The 16,079-nt window shown below is 37.2% G+C and overlaps 1 protein-coding gene across 17 annotated transcripts in view; it reads right to left on the bottom strand.

The window, feature by feature from the left end:
• Positions 1-16,079, bottom strand: part of ERC2 (ELKS/RAB6-interacting/CAST family member 2) — a 404,176-nt gene that overhangs the window by 26,137 nt on the left and 361,960 nt on the right. The window lies entirely within an intron of this gene.

The raw sequence follows: 16,079 nt of genomic DNA, 5'->3' as shown, positions 1-16,079 counted from the left end.
TCCCCTGCTGCTCAAATGCTCTGCCCCATCTCAGCTTTGCTTGGCCCATCTTTAGGTTAATATTAAAAGAGTGACTTATCAGACAGCTAGTTTAAAAAGCAAAGTGAGCACCAGCACAAATGTGTTAAGACTTTTTCAGTTTCACAGAAAGGATGTCAGCTTTGTTGTAAAAGCCTCATATGATGTGAAATACAATTTAAACAATCTGGGATGCTTGGAAGTAGATTTGTAGAAAACAGACCATCTTCCCATGAAGACACTGGGAGAGGCTGGAGCTTCCTGGAGATTTCTGGTTGTGTCAGAACTGAATTGTGCACATCTGTCTGAAAACCACTCCACAAAAAGCATTTCACAACATTGTCTTTGCCCTGGTTTTCAAAGAATCGTAGTATCAATAATTCCCACTAAGGTCACCAGGAACATGCAACCAGTGAAAGGAATCTGAATGTATATGTAATTTATGAAGAATAAATTATCATCAATCCATTTAGTCTTGAAATGTGGCCTGCAACCATATTAAATTCTAGATGTTCATAATTTACAGCAAGAGTTACAGCACAGAGTCTGAAAGCTTAAAAAAATAAAGATAAATATTTCTGTTTTTTATAATTCACTTTGGATTCTTATTTTCCTGCCAGATATGAACTGTAATATTGAACATAAAAAACAACTATCATTCAGAGTGAGCACTGAGAAATTACAAATTTGTTTCCAGCTGTTATTTCCTTTAGCTATCACATCACAGATGTGCACACATTTATTTTGCTAAAAACCTAATGCATTTAAGGCCACAGTTAAAGAAAATGGGGTCTCCTTCTAATGACTTGTTAGGAATACCTGCCCTTCATAATCGTACAACAATATATAGCATGAAGCCCATAAAAAGGAATATTGATGACCATGTTATTTCAATTTCTTATTCTTCCTTCCTTTCCCCAAATGTGTACTGTGTTCACCTAATCTCACTTGTCATTCTCAGAAATGTTTAAAATAATGAAAAGAAACTCCTTGAAGAGAAAGATTATTTCCCTTAAGGTTAGGCATAACTGAAGTATTCCAAAGAAATAATATCTATAGTGCTCAAAGATGAAGGATTTTTCACAAGACCTTCAGTTTTGGACATTTTTATTTGCATTGTTCTTCCAAACTGAGGAAGAATATCAATGATTAAGAACAATGGATTTTTGGTAGATCACCCAACAGAATTAAAAAAGAAATCCCAACAAATACTAAAAAGTTCAGTAAAACCTTGAAAAGGAAACCAAGCAGCAATTAAATAAATATGACTATATTTAAGTGTGCACTTAATACATGTAGTAAATCCTCCCAGTTTTTGTAAACAAATGAGTGCAAAGAAGAAGTTCACATATAAGTCAACCACCCTTCACTTCTGCAAACAGATATGCCCCACCTCATCAGGAGGCAGCTGTGTGCACAGTAGACCAAACTTTTCATATGTCATCTCCCAAGATTAAAAAGGAACACACAGCAATATCTTACTGTTATTATCTTTACTTTTTCAAGTTCTACATTTTTGTTCTGTTGCAAACAACTCCATTCTCATGGCTTAGAAGAGCTGCAGATAAGCCATAAAATGATGCCACTACTTCCCTGCCTTTTCCATTTTATTGTATTCAACTGTTTTTAAAGTAAATATATTTGAAAGTCTTTTTTCTCAACAAATATCTCATTATATAAAGATTGTCTGTGAAATAATTAAGATTGCTCAGTGCTAACCTAGAAAAGGATTGCACAACACTGACAAATAACCCCCTAGACATAAGGACATGGCAAATGACAGGATGTCAAAAGCAAAAGGAGGGAGACACCTGCAAATTAATTCTGTCATCTGCTCTCTGCTCACCCACTCACATCACGTGGGGCTGAAGAACGAAAGACCTCACCTCAGCAGGGTGGTGAAAGGATCAGAAGAAAGAACAAAGCAGCAGCTGATCATAACAGTTACAATTGAAAATTGGAAAGGAAAAACACATGGGAAAATTGAAAAATTGAATTTAAATACAGAATGGAGAAAGAGAGAAGAGATAAAACACCCCAGGCAATTAAAGGGGGAAGACTGCATTAGAAGGGGTTAGCCCAGCATGTTAAACAAGGCAGCAGCAGACTTGGACCTGAGGGACCCTCAGTGCCAGGGCACACTGAGGGGTGGCACTGCTGTTTCTGAGCCTGCAGAGCCATTCCCCAGCTCTGGAAGAGGAAGAAGGCAGGTACAGGCATGAGTGATATCCACCACTCCTGCTGAACTCCACTGGAAGGCTGCCAAAAAGTGAGCACAGTTGAGGATTAATTAAACTATGAGCAAACTACCATTGCTGAACAAATCCTTCCCTCCTCCCTGTGCCTGAGAAACTGGCAGAGGGAAGGAAGACTGAAGTGCAGAGGTCATGCAGGAGAACCCATCACCCTGAGCATGGCTTTGTGGCTCTAGAGGATCCCCTGGGACATTTGCTGCTCCCCTGATGCGGGCAAATCACACTGCTCCTGTTGCACTGCAGGCTAAAACATAGAAAACAGAGCAACCAGTAGGGAAATTGTCTGTATTTCTTGTAGGCTTTTTGCCATTAGTGTTAGAGCAGGTCCTAACATCAGGATACAGACATCTGGCAGAAAATGTGGGAAGTTTACCTGACAGCATGCCTTTAAGGAAATTTATGCGTGGAGAAGGGCTATGTTTGTGGGAAATCTGCCTTAGGTATCCTTATCAATGTGCATTTGCTTTCCCTCCTTGGGAGCAGGTACCACTATCAGTGTAAAATGATAGCTTAATTGTTGGAGTACTTACATGATTTTAATGAGTAGCTGCTTAAATGGCCCAGCAATTCCATATAGAAATATTTGACCCCAGGGTTACAGTAATTTATGGACCTCCCAATGACAGAAAGTACTCTTTTGTCTTTTGTGCTTTGCACTTGGACTGCTCCTTTTATTACTTATTCCATATCCTTTCCCACTGTTGCCCTATGGAGCTTCAGGTGATTGTGGGAAATGACAGAGGGAGATGGACATTACCTACACTTATGAGGGAAGAGGATCTACAAAACTGGCAAACAAAATACAGGAATTGTGGAGAAGTTTATGTGGAAAAGTTCCAGGTAACTTTTTTTTTCCCTAGAATAGTGCAAAAAGGGATGTGAGCTAAAAACTGGGGTCCAGAGCTAGATGATCAGCATAATATATGGGTTTGCCCATAGCTAAATCCTGACCTTTTAGGTGTCAATAACTGCTGTAAATGTTTATGAGAGGGGAAAATGGAAATTCTCATCTAATTCAAGTTGTGCCAGAAACATATTTTCATTTTCTCCAGCGATATAGAAACTGTATCAAGCACAGCCTGATCATATTAAAATTTTTAATTACAAAGTCCTATGCAACTATGAACAAAGTCTTTGGATATTTCTTCATGAAGTCCAACTTAAGACACACATTCCAATACTTAAAAACTCTTGCTGTTTATGGTAAGGGATTCATTAAAGTACTTTCAAAATATAAATTATGTATCTTTCATATATTTACAAAATCTGCTTTAAATGTGTGTTTCTCAGTGCTGATAATACTACAACAGAATTGGAAAAGAAGAAAGCCAAAAGTAATCTCTGTCTAATGAATAACAACATTTTCAACTATTTGGATGAGCTAAAAATACACAGCTTGGATGAGGAAGGATAGCTTTAAGCTAAAAATAGCAGAAACAAAAAATATTTAAGACAAAACAAAAAAATTCCCAAATCATTCTTAAGATTTTGTGCAGAGCTTTAATATTTATAATCTCTTTTCCCAAGCGGAGCTTCAAAACACAAAGAGGACGTGAAATTGATAACAAAGGAAAGACGCCAAGAATGTACAAAATAGAAAGAATTTCTGCATTCCTTCTGTGAACATGGAAGTCCTCCCTCTGAAGCAATTTATCTTGGCTGATGAGGGATTGGTGGGTGTGCCCAAGACAAAACTCGTCAGACAAAGACATGTTTGTTTGCTTTTCATTTATCTTGAAGTCAAAAGCACAATATGTGTCAGTGCCAGTGTGGGCCTTTCCAGATCTTCACTCTGCAGTGGGATATGAGATGAAGAGAAATTTTCTTCCAAAGGGAGGATAGGTCTGCAACTACATGGTTATCATAAATTTGTATAATAAGTAGCCTTTGGAATGGCTGTACAAGCATAGTGAAAAGCATTCTAAACAGATAAGACAAATAAAGCCTGAAAGCAGCATCAAAGACAGAGGTGACACAGTCTGTTCCACCTCCTACAGTAGAATAATGGCCCACTCATTGCTACAACTGCTGGACTATAGGGCCTTGCTCCCTGCAGTGAGGTTCTACCCCAAAGAAATGTAGATCCTTAAATTAGCATAAATTAATCACTCAGAACACACTCCGACTAAAAACTCAGGCCTAACTGGAAGACAAACTTCCTTATTTTATGTTTTTGATTCCAGTGTTGTACACACTAAAAATCTGTCTTTGAAGGTGAGATATTATCCAAAATCAATAGCTTTGGGAACATGACAGCAGAAGCTGCTGGGTAGGAAAATGGAATGGGTGAACTGATACATATAGTTTTTAATTTCAATTTTCCATGTTTCCATGTGAACAAAAAATTACTCTGAAGGCTGCATTCTCAGTAAGATCAAACAGATCACAATTAACTTTCTGGAAGACAGAGAGTCAACACTTTCCTTCAAAGATAGGTACACAAATTTATTCTGACAAAACAAAACAATATAAAGTGAAAAGTCAGAAAAAAGTGTCTTGGATCTCTACTAGTCAACATTGCTTTTCTCAAAATGGAAGTCCAAGAGATCCATCATCAGAAATTCTTTGTAGATGAGCTACATGTTGAGTGACCAGTTCAAATTAATTTATCAATGCTATGTCTGGATTTTCATGCATTACATCTGATATTATTTTACATTTTTAATTGCACCTTGTTTGAAGATGCAAATAGCATAGAATTAATGCACTGGCCATTGATCTTCATTCTGTTTTGTACAGTCACAATTGCAAAGCAGAATTTATGGAAATTGGAAAGTTTTGAAATCCCAAATTGTCGCTACACCACTCAGGGTTAAATTCTGCCTTGTTGGCTTTTGACAGATTGACAACAAGAATAAAAATAGTACCAAGATCATCTTTTCTCTTCATGAAATTTGACAAATTCTAGTTACTTTTGTACCCTTATTAATCTCTTGAGATTACTAGCATTAAGCTACACAAAATAAAATGCATTATCTAATGCAATCATTTGATGAAATTAATGGCCTGAGTTATTACCACAGAAAATGAGTGTTCAGTACACCAGGGAATGAGGGCCTAACAAGGGAATAGCAAGGCACTGCTTTTTTGTCCAAAATTGAATAGTTACATAATATTTACTGTTACCCACCCATGTATTAAAACACATAATGCAGCTGGTATTTAACTCAAATTTGTCTCATTCTCAGAATAGCCAAAGGAGATTTTATTTACTTCCAAAGACATTGAAGAAAGAAGATATCCACTGCACTTGCATAATTCCTGGTCAAGACCTAGAGCTGGCTTTTAGGCTGTATGAGCTTTAGAGGACTCACAGCCTCCCTGCTGGAGTATGCCAAATCCTACCAAAGCCTGAATTTTAGTCCTGCTATCCTCAGTTCTGGATAGAGTTCTAATGAAGTTTTGCAGTAAGAAAATCAGAGGGAATCCTTCAAACTCTGCCAATAAATGGCATTTGATAGTTTGTCCATTGCCTATTTACCACGGGAAAAACCTATGAAGAAGGGTGAGGTCTGTGCCTTCCAGAAGCAAGGTGAGAAGAAAAGCTTCTGCCTAGAAAAGATGCTACAAAGAATTTATCATGAGTTTCAGAAGAAACAAAAATATAGTTGGTATTGTTACAATCCCTTTCTTCCTGCATTCAACCTCTTCTATCTTACATGCCTGTTACTCAAATATTCAAAGACCACTATAATGCCCTGGACCACTACAAGAAGCATTTCTGTTCTCAGAGCTAGGTCAGCAACAGACCATTATATATGAAATGTGGACTCTCTTACAATTTCTGACATTTATCTTTTAAGCAGACAGTGACTGCATGGCACAAAATAAATGCAATGAAGGAGCAAAGCCCAGCAGCACTGGGGTTAGAAGGAAATTTTGAACTGACTGCAGGGCAGCAAGTTATCTTTTTCTACAGGTTTTACTCCTGAAGTACAGAAACCTTGGAAAATTTATATCTTTCCATAAGACTAATATAAAATGCAAAACATTCATAAATATGGTTTTAAGCTACTTCAAATATAATACTGTAAATCTTATTACAGACTTCAGATGTAATTGTTCTGCTGTTTGTCTCATAACGCTGTGCCTCTTAACTTTATATGGTTACAAAGGGGATTAATTTTGCTTTAGTCCTTTGTTTTCTTTTGCTAATAAAGACCAGACTTGTTTATTCATTTTCTTTCAAGTACTTCTGTTTCTTATAGCATGAGCTCATACAGACATAATATAGAAAATCAGTATAAAAGTCTAGATGGTTCAGGTAAAGTACAAAAATTTGGACAACTGAAGAATCATCAGAAGCTTTGGGGAATCATTCATTCCTTTTTTATTTCCTCTTATATTTATCTATCTCTATATTTTTCTTTTATTTCAAACTAATAGAAACTTTTTTTCTCTCCTCCTAACTTCATATGTTTTCCCCTCAGAATACAATTTTCTCTTTCCAAAATATCCCCTACAACTGAGAATACCTTGCTATTAAGGGCTTATAAATTCATCTCCTTTAAAGGTCATCCTGACAAGAAGGATGTGCATTTCCAGAAAAGCCCATCTGATCCTCCTGCCCCTGTGGATGTGTAGATCTTTGCTGGTAAGAATGTGTAGGTGTGTGGCAGATTTCCCATATGGTATATATAGATATTAATTGAAATGTTTTTGTATTGTGTGCCCCTAGTCTGTGCTACAAACCTGAATACAAAAGAATTATGAACAAAAAAAACAGCTAGGTTATTGCCAAAATAATTATATTTTAAGGAAGAAATACTTTTTAAAATAAAAAATCCTGAAAACAGGTCTTTTCATTGTATTCTTCCGACAGCAGAGACGCCTCTGACCTGTAATTTCCTGGACTACAGTTTATGTGCATATTAATGAAGCTTTCACTTGTTATTGGCAAAAATTGTACTTAACTTAATGAGAGATAAGCTCTTAGAATGCAAATACCAGAAATACCAGAAGGTTTACTTATGGATTTTTTTTTTCTTTTTTTTTTTACCTATCTCATGCAGTTGCCTAAGGCGGGATGAACAAAACCCAAACATTGCTATGCTGCTTATGTACACCTCCACACAGACTCTGTGACTTCATCTCCCCTTCCCCTTTAAATGCACCATGTCCTAAGCACTGTACATGCACTTGGTACTAACAAGTTTAAAGTAGGAAGTGATGGTGATGTGATAGCAAATGAATGTTGGCAAAATGTCAAATGTCCGGTGTAAAATTTTATGAGCATGCACATTCCAAAGTAATGTGGACACAAGCCATCCACTGTAGTTCATTTTGGCAGAATTATTGCAAAAATATATAATTTTAGCATATATTACAATTCACTTGCAGATACTTAAAAACACATCCATCAACCTCCCCAGAAAGGTCAAAGGAACACATGGGCAGAGCACATAGAAGGGGAACTGGTGCACCCAAAGACCCTGGTTGAAAACTAACACACAGCCAGATGAATCAAAGCTTTTGCACAGGTTCCTCAGTGCTGACTAGAAGGAAAAGCACATCTAACATCAAGGAAATGAAAGTGAGCAGGGCTTTGCTGATGCTGCTGATGTTACTGCCAGCAGGCTGTGCACTGTCAGGCACTTCTGAACCAAATCTCTGTGCACCACTGACTACATTACAGACACCCAAACACACTTCTGAAGCATCTTTATAAATATACTCAAGTCTACTATGTGTAATACAGGCAATATATCATGGACATTCATTAGGAAAAAAGCACACTAGAGTTGAAAACTTGGTTAAATTATTTGAGCTCGTAGGTTTTGAAAAGAAGAACTCATTATCTTACATAATTTTATACTTCTAAACACATACTCACTGGCAATTAAGGTTTTCAGAATGGATGGAAATATACATCCGAAGAGTTATTATATTAACTCTTATTTATTCAATTAATTCCAATTCACAAAAGGAAATGTAACATTTGCCACACTTGGAGACCTGCGGTGTGCAGTGTTTCTTCATGTCCCAAAGATTAAATTCTTTAGTTGTCAGAAAACATCTGATACCTGGAAGAATTGACCTCTTGGAATATTCATCTCTAGACATTTTTTAATCACAAAGCAATATAATATCTGTGAAAAAAGGGGAACCTAGCCAAGGCTTTGAGATCCTCTGCTATAACTTTCAAACCCACTAACTGTCAGATAAAACTCTTCCTTTAAAAAAAATAGATGACATCCCTCAAAGCTCTATCTGTCCAAGGCTCGTTAGCAGTAAGTGATAAAAGACATTAACAAGGGAGATATTTTTAATGAGCTTGCACACTGTGTGTCTGCAGGCAGCCTGACTCCTTCTTGTGGCCCTTGGGCTCCTGTCTTACCAAAATAGATCTTCCCTCATGCAATTCTGCTCCTTTGGCTTTTGTTGGTACTTTACAAGCTGTTACGAAACAAATAAAATAAAACCCAAATAAAATCCTGCTAAGTACCAGCCAAAGCATTCATTCTGGCTGCACAAGAGTGTCCAAACCCATCACATCCAGGTGCCCAGATAACAACAGGTAAAGTTGCTTTCGCAGGAGAGGTGGTACCTGCAGTCAGCCAGTGACTGATCAATGGCAGGCAAAACCAGCCAACGTCCTTTACCAGGCTTTGTGTGGCCAGGATTATTCCCCAGCTGTGTGATCCTAAGATCCTTAAGAGTCGTGACTATAGAGGCCATGAGAAGTTAAGGAAATGTCCTGCTGGATCACACACCCACAAAATCTCTTTCATAGGGTTTGGCTGGTCCATAGGGTCAGCTTCAGGCAGAAGCTAATGGAGAAGACCTCTAACTGTAGAGTGGAAATGGGAAAGTAACACTGATTGTCAAAGGTGCCTTGGGAACACTGCCCAAGACACTTAAGAACCACCTCTAAGACTTTTTCATTTGTCTCCAGAGTTTCCAGAAGTCTAGACTTACTATCTTGGAAATGTCAGTATCAGACAAATTTATGGTGAGAAGCAAAGTTCATGAGATAATGTAGGCAAGGAAAAGAGGATGTTGAGGGGAGGGAGAGAAAAGAGAGAGAGATAGTAAGTCTAGACTTTATTTTTCATATATCTTCCATTTTGTGACATCATCTTCTAAGGGTCTAGTTGATCTTGAGCTCATGGGGAAATAAATCGAGTTCATAGACAATGGCATCAGTTCATTTGACTATGATATAAATTGATAAAAACAAGTCTTGATTTTATCTAGTTTGAGCATCTAATGACCAGGGATTTAACGTGATGCACATACAGCTAAGGCCTAACTCAAAAAAGTATCAATTCAAAGTTGCAGAGAAAGACTGCAAACCAGGGTCACACAGAAATGCATAAATATCATGCTAAACTACCAGGATTTCCTTAAGTGAGTCCTTCAGTCAAAGCTGGGACTAAAAGTAATGTAGATGACAGCACTGCCCAAGGTTCCTTCCATTCTTAGCATTCATCACTCCTTAATTCATGGTTGTGTTGAACTTCAGTTGCACTGTACATATTGTACATATTGTACATATTCCTATTCAGCCTGAAAGCAATTAATGCTTAAAAATGTGCCCATTTCACCTGATGAACAGGCTGACCAGAATGAGTTTCCAACCTGTCTGGTTAAACAAAGGAGAAAGGCAAACCTGAAAACATTAAAGGGCTTAAACGTTCCCTTTGATTGTCCTTAACTGATTTACATCTGGAAAAGGCATCAGAGAACATAATGTGACAAAACTAATAGGTTAAGATATTTGCAGAACAAGAATAATCCTTATGCTATAGACAGGAAATATTTAACTCAGAATAAAGTCTAATGAGGGCAAAATAAAGCCTAGGCATGTGGAAATGCTCCTCTTTGAGGATATTCTTTATACCAATTACTCTTCAAAGGTAATGCGTTAACGATTTTGGCAAAAGATTACAATTAAATCAGATGAATAGTTTCCAATGTTTTTGCATCTAATGTGCTCAAAAATGTTCTTTTGCTCATATGATAGATTTGTCATATTGTATTTTATTTTAGTAACACATATATATACTGATTTAGATTTTGTCAAGAATTCAAAAATATCTCAGCCTATTAATCTAATTTATATATGACAAATAAATAATTTGTTTTCATTATTGTTTTTTGTTTTCCAAGAATATCACATGGGGAGAAAAGCTGTCAATTTATACTTGTTTGCTATTTCTTCCAGAGAGATTTATTTTCTTCTATTTATTTTTAAAATATTGTCCCTAAAGATTGACCATGTCTTGAGCTTTACAGTCTCTTCCAATTCTCTCTAAAAAATTATTTTGCCTTGATGTGTTTCTGATATTAGCACAGTATCAAAGTAACAAAACACAAAATTCCCTGATAAAGCTCAATTCTGGGACACAGAGAACACTGAGTGCAAAGCGGAGAGGCACATGTGAGTTGGGATATTTCTCAGTGTTTAACATCCCACATATGACCTCAAAAATTTAACCCTGTGTTTCAAAAACTATGCTCTAATAATTTTTTTCCTCCCACACACTTCAGTAAGAGCAGTAAGGCTTTTTTTTTTTGTTTTTTCCTTTCTGGATACAGAGATTCCTTTTCTCGGAAAAAAAATTACTTAATAAGTTGATAAAGATCACCTTGAAAAGATTCAAGAGATGAAATGCACAACAAATTAATGAATGCACTTAGGTAGCAAGAGCAGGAGTTGAAATCTCCCATCTCATGCACTCATAGAAACCTTAAACTCTGGATTGCTCTTTCTCTCACATCTTTTCCTACCCTGCCTGCTCCTTTTGCATTATCAAGACTTTGAATGAAGTAAAAGCCAAAAAATATTGTTTTGAACAGGGTTTTTTGGGTTAAGAAAAAAAAAAGACATTTATGTTATAACTCGGTAACCCCTGTTTTGAAACTTCTGCTTTCAAAACACACAAGTGAGCAGATAGGGCCTTCTTATTAATCTAAGTTGGTTTTTTGCTTTGTTTTGTTTTCTAGGGATTAACAATAATTACCTAACCAATATAAATAGAAAACACCAATATGAAAGGTATGATCCCCAAATCCTGACTGGATTTCACCTCTACTTCCTGGATCTGAGTTACTTTGAATTGCAGTTCTCAGCTCTTTGTGTGATTCCTCTTGCATTATTTAATGTACTGCTTTAACCTCTTTACTTAGCCCATACCTATTTTCACTGCCATGCTGCTCAATAACAAGTCCTCATGTTAATATTTATATATTATAATTGGTTATAGCTTTAGTTTTGCAGGATGACAGGATCACAAAATATACCCCCCCTTTGTGTCCTAGTGTATTACAAAGAATCTACAGGTAAATTCATATATACAAATAGCATTTTATTCCTTTCCTATAGTGCGGTTTGTGCCATTCTGCCTGCAATTACAATGAAAATAAAATTGATACACTATGTCAGCCATCAAAAGAAAAAGAAGGAATTTGTACCTCTTATTAGTATAACTATCTATTAAATTAGGAAAAGAAGATAGATTTGAGTGGAAGCAATGTACTTTTTCTACTCAAATACTGCCACAAATCTGACTCAACATAAGTGCTTTATTCAGAATTATCAGTCAGGAGCCAATGTCCTGATGCTCCTACCCCCTTTTCCCATCACAGTCTTCAGCACTGAGGAACCCTCCCTCATCCCTGGGCTTTGAAGTGCATCCTCAGCCAGAGATCCACACCCTATCACACACCCCTGAGGAATTTGATGGCATTTATCTTCTTAACGACTGTACTCTTGTATAAGACTAAAACAGGCATTCTAATTATAAATAGCTGTAGACATTTCAAACACTCAGCTCTTCCAGTAAAATTGCTGTAAATTTAGAAGAGGTTATTGGATGAAATGGTCTCAAACCATGTCTTCAGCGCCTGCTGCTGCTCTTCATCCTTTTTGCTACAAAGTCTTTTGGACATCTCTGTAGTTCTTTGGTTTTACCTAAGGCAGAGGAGCCTGCATTCCTGTTTAATCACTGCAGCCTGATGTGCCTGGCATTGTTTCCTGGGATCTGGGGTGACCAAAAGCCTGTGGGTCACAGGTTAAACTTTCTGGGATACGTGCATACATTTCCAGCATCAATCCCGATTTTGATTTTCAGGATATTCAAGAACTTCGAGGCTCAGCTGAAAGAAGTGCATTGTCCCATTATAGAAAAGGGGGGATGGGAGGGGGAAGTGTATAGAAAACAGTTTTCTGAAAGGCAGCCTCTTTTCTGCCAGAATAATTTCAAAATACCAGTTGAATTGCAAGTACAATTTCTGTTCCTTACACCTCTAAGTGGACTTGACTGTGGATTCAAAAAAATGTACCTGTTTATTCTCTAAGGGAAGACTATTTAGAATAAGTGTATGCTTACAATTATGGTAATGCTTAGAAACCTCAGTTATGAAAGGATTTGGCTTGGGGTTTTTTTCTTGGTTTTTTGGGGGTTTTTTGGTGTTTTTTTCTTTTTTTTTGTATATAAGTTGCAGTGAAATCTAATGAATTGCATTGAAAATGCGTGACTTTTGCATTCACATCACATTGCTCCTTCTCTGTTCACAAAGTCTCATAAATGTAACCAAGACAGATCAAGTTTCACTGAGAAAATTAGCCTAAGAAAAAAAGCAGAATTCCCTTCCACTACCACCCTTTCTGCTTTCCTCATACACTCACAAGAGAAAGACTAATATCAACTGCACAGAGAAGGAAGAAATTAGGTCCAAACTTGATATCTCATGCTACATGTAGACTTTGTATTTATGAGACCTTTACATGTGCTCATATTTGTCAATAAAATTATGGCTCTACTTAAATTCACAGAAACTGTGAAACACACTGAATATTGCTTTTACTTTTTACTTAGCCTCTAAATTTTGTCTCCATATGCAGAAGAATGAAGATTACCTGTCAAAATAAAATGCTGCAAGAATGAAATATACAGCATGTACTGTGGGAAAGTACTTGGTTTCCCTACAGATGCAGCAGCTGGTGTGCACTGCTCGTAAGTGCTTATTTTATTCAGCCAGAAAAATAAAATAGTTTATGGCATATTTCAGTGAAGACATCTTGAATTTTTCACATGCTTAGTATTCACAATTTTTTACTTTAATATTCATAGGTCTTCACTGAAAATTAGCACTCTTGGTACTGGAAAAGGTTAATTTTTAACTCTCTTTCCCATTCAATGTAATATACTGTTACACAGGAAGGAAATCAAGATGTCTTTTAAATCCAGCTTCAAGTACCTACACACTTCATATTAAGCTTCAATGCTTAATTTAATATCTGTACAGGACTGGCAAACATTTTACACAATGCATTATGTAGCCTAAGGGACAAAGCCACAGCCTTCAGAAGGTGGTATAATAGGTTTGAAGGATGACTGTACACTTGAGAGGAGGCAGAAAAACCCAAAGCAAGGAAATCTTTACCACAATTGCCAGAAAATAATGTAGTCACTATGTGAGCACACCCTCTGGCACTCTCTTCTGTTAGGACAGGAGAGAAGTCTACAGTACTGTCATGGTCCACAGGCTACAAATGTTCCCAATGTAGCTTTGTATTCAAAGCTTTTGACAAAAAAGGTCAACAGCTGTGGTTCACTGAAAGTCTGGGGGCAATAATTCTGTGTTTTAATGACATAAATGACAATAGTTTTTCAACAAGAGAAAGAACAGAGAGAGAGGAGAGACAGCAAAAATGGAAAATAAAATTAGTCTCATTTCATTTCCTTTCTACATTACTAGTTGGAATAAAACATAAAATATTGTTCCAACTTCCCTCAAGTGCTTGAACTCATTCTTCAAAATGAAAAGCGTTAATTACCTGCAGCAGTTACGTTCATCCAATGCAACAAGATTTCCTTTATTTAATTTAGCCTGTCCGACCTCCTCAGAGCTGCTATTGGACTTTTACTTGGGCAGTGAAGGGAGGGCTTGCATATTATTATGAAAAGACTCAATCCCAAATATGCAAACCAAAATTCCTCAAGGATCAAAGGAAATTAGATCATTAATATCATACTTGCATATACATTTAAAATTTTATTGCTAAATACTGGCACAGATAACAAAAGATTCTGATACTGCTGCACGTGACTCTGAAAATGCATACAGTACTTCCAGAAATGATGTAAAAAATAGGTGTCTAGGGAAGAGAAAATGTTTCCTACATTATATTAATGTTATCATTTAGGATGAGCCAAAAAACATCCTTCTGCAGGTTCAATTAAACTGCTTGGGAAACTCAGGGATCAAAACATTTACTAGATACAGATGTTATGAACTTAAAAACTAAAAAAAAAAAAAACCCTTTATAATCGTTCCTTCTAGACTTCTACTGTTTTCCTACCATTCCTACCATTTCGTGATGTGCTTGTGATTTTTCACAGGAGCTCAAAAGGTTCAGCTCAGCCGAGGAACCAACGGAGTAACTTTCTGCTCTCCTGTTCTCAAAATCTCTTTTATCCCCAGAACACACCTCCCACCACTGCCCAAGCGTGTCAGCTGTCTGATCCTTTTCTCTTTCACTGACACCAGCAGCCTGAGTGCCAGTTTTGTCTCCAGTGCAATCCCTAGGAGCTAAATTCTCTGCTCCTAATGCAGATTGTTGTTTTTTTTTTTCTTCCTGCTCTCAGATTCATAACAAAGCCAATAAAAATGGAGGGTCTGCTCACGGAATCAGTTCCACACATACTTGTCTTATGGAGGTGAATAATCCTGCTGATTTCAAAAGAATGACAAATGTGCATGAAGTTCAACATAAGTGTAACTGATTGCAGGCTCGTGGCCTGGATGCTGATCCCAGGATTTGGCTCCAGCAGCACAACCTTATGCAGCTTGTGCTGATAAGCCTTATTTTAATATTAGTAAAGGGGGTATGGCACAGAACGTGTCTGTTAAAAGGTTTGAAATACATATGTATTTTATTTAAGAAACGTTGAATTTCTGGGCAACCTCCCTAAATTCCTTCAGTTTGCTGAACAATTAGAATCAGCTTTGGCATTCTTGTGTAATGACGCAGCGGAGAATTAAATGACAGACCATATGTATATGAAATGTATGTAAATTCATACAAACATGCAGTAAAGTTAGACATATTATAAGAGAAAAAAAATGCAAAAGTATATGCTGGTTTGTGCACACAAGGTTCAACACTCTGGTAAAAAACCTACTGTGCTTGTCTATGAATTTTTCTTAACTTGACTCATCTACAGAACAAAACAAATGCTTAAAACTTTTCAAAAAACCCTCTTTTTCAGAGAAAGTGCACATCTGTTCACCAAGTCTGACCGGAATTGGCACACTGTATTGCATCCTTCAAAACTTTTTTTTGGAAACAAATTTCAATTTTTCAACAGAAATGTTCCTAATTATTCCCATGTAAAGATAATTTTTATACACTAGAAGACACTGAGGCCCAAACTGGCAACAAATACCGAGTCCTAGGAAAATGAAGCAGATTTCTCTCTTATCTGTGTGCCCAGGCACTTTTCTCCAAGAGTTTGAAAGCCACACACACACAGAGGCTCTTGTGCAGGCAATCAGGGACAGTGCTGAGGTACAACATTTTAGTCATGGTGTCAGCCAAACAGAACTCTTGGCTTACAGAATGTCACAAGTATTCTAACACCCACAGCAAGATGTCACACTGCTTACAAAGCAATCTCTCAGAAGCACAGGCGAACTCGATGATTAGCTTGCCATGCTTTCACTGGTGCTGCTTTCCTGGCACTCCCGTGGGACACAGCCCTGCCTCGCTGGCACTCTGGGGTGCTGCCAGGGGAAGGGGAACCTGCATTTTCCTGCTGCTGCTCCATGGAAAGGGCAGCTCCAGCAACTGCCCAG

This window comes from Taeniopygia guttata, chromosome 12 (genome assembly GCF_048771995.1).
Source record: "Taeniopygia guttata chromosome 12, bTaeGut7.mat, whole genome shotgun sequence".
NCBI classification, from domain to species: domain Eukaryota; kingdom Metazoa; phylum Chordata; class Aves; order Passeriformes; family Estrildidae; genus Taeniopygia; species Taeniopygia guttata.
Note: the sequence above shows the minus strand (reverse complement) of the source record. Positions and strands in the feature narration are given on the sequence as shown.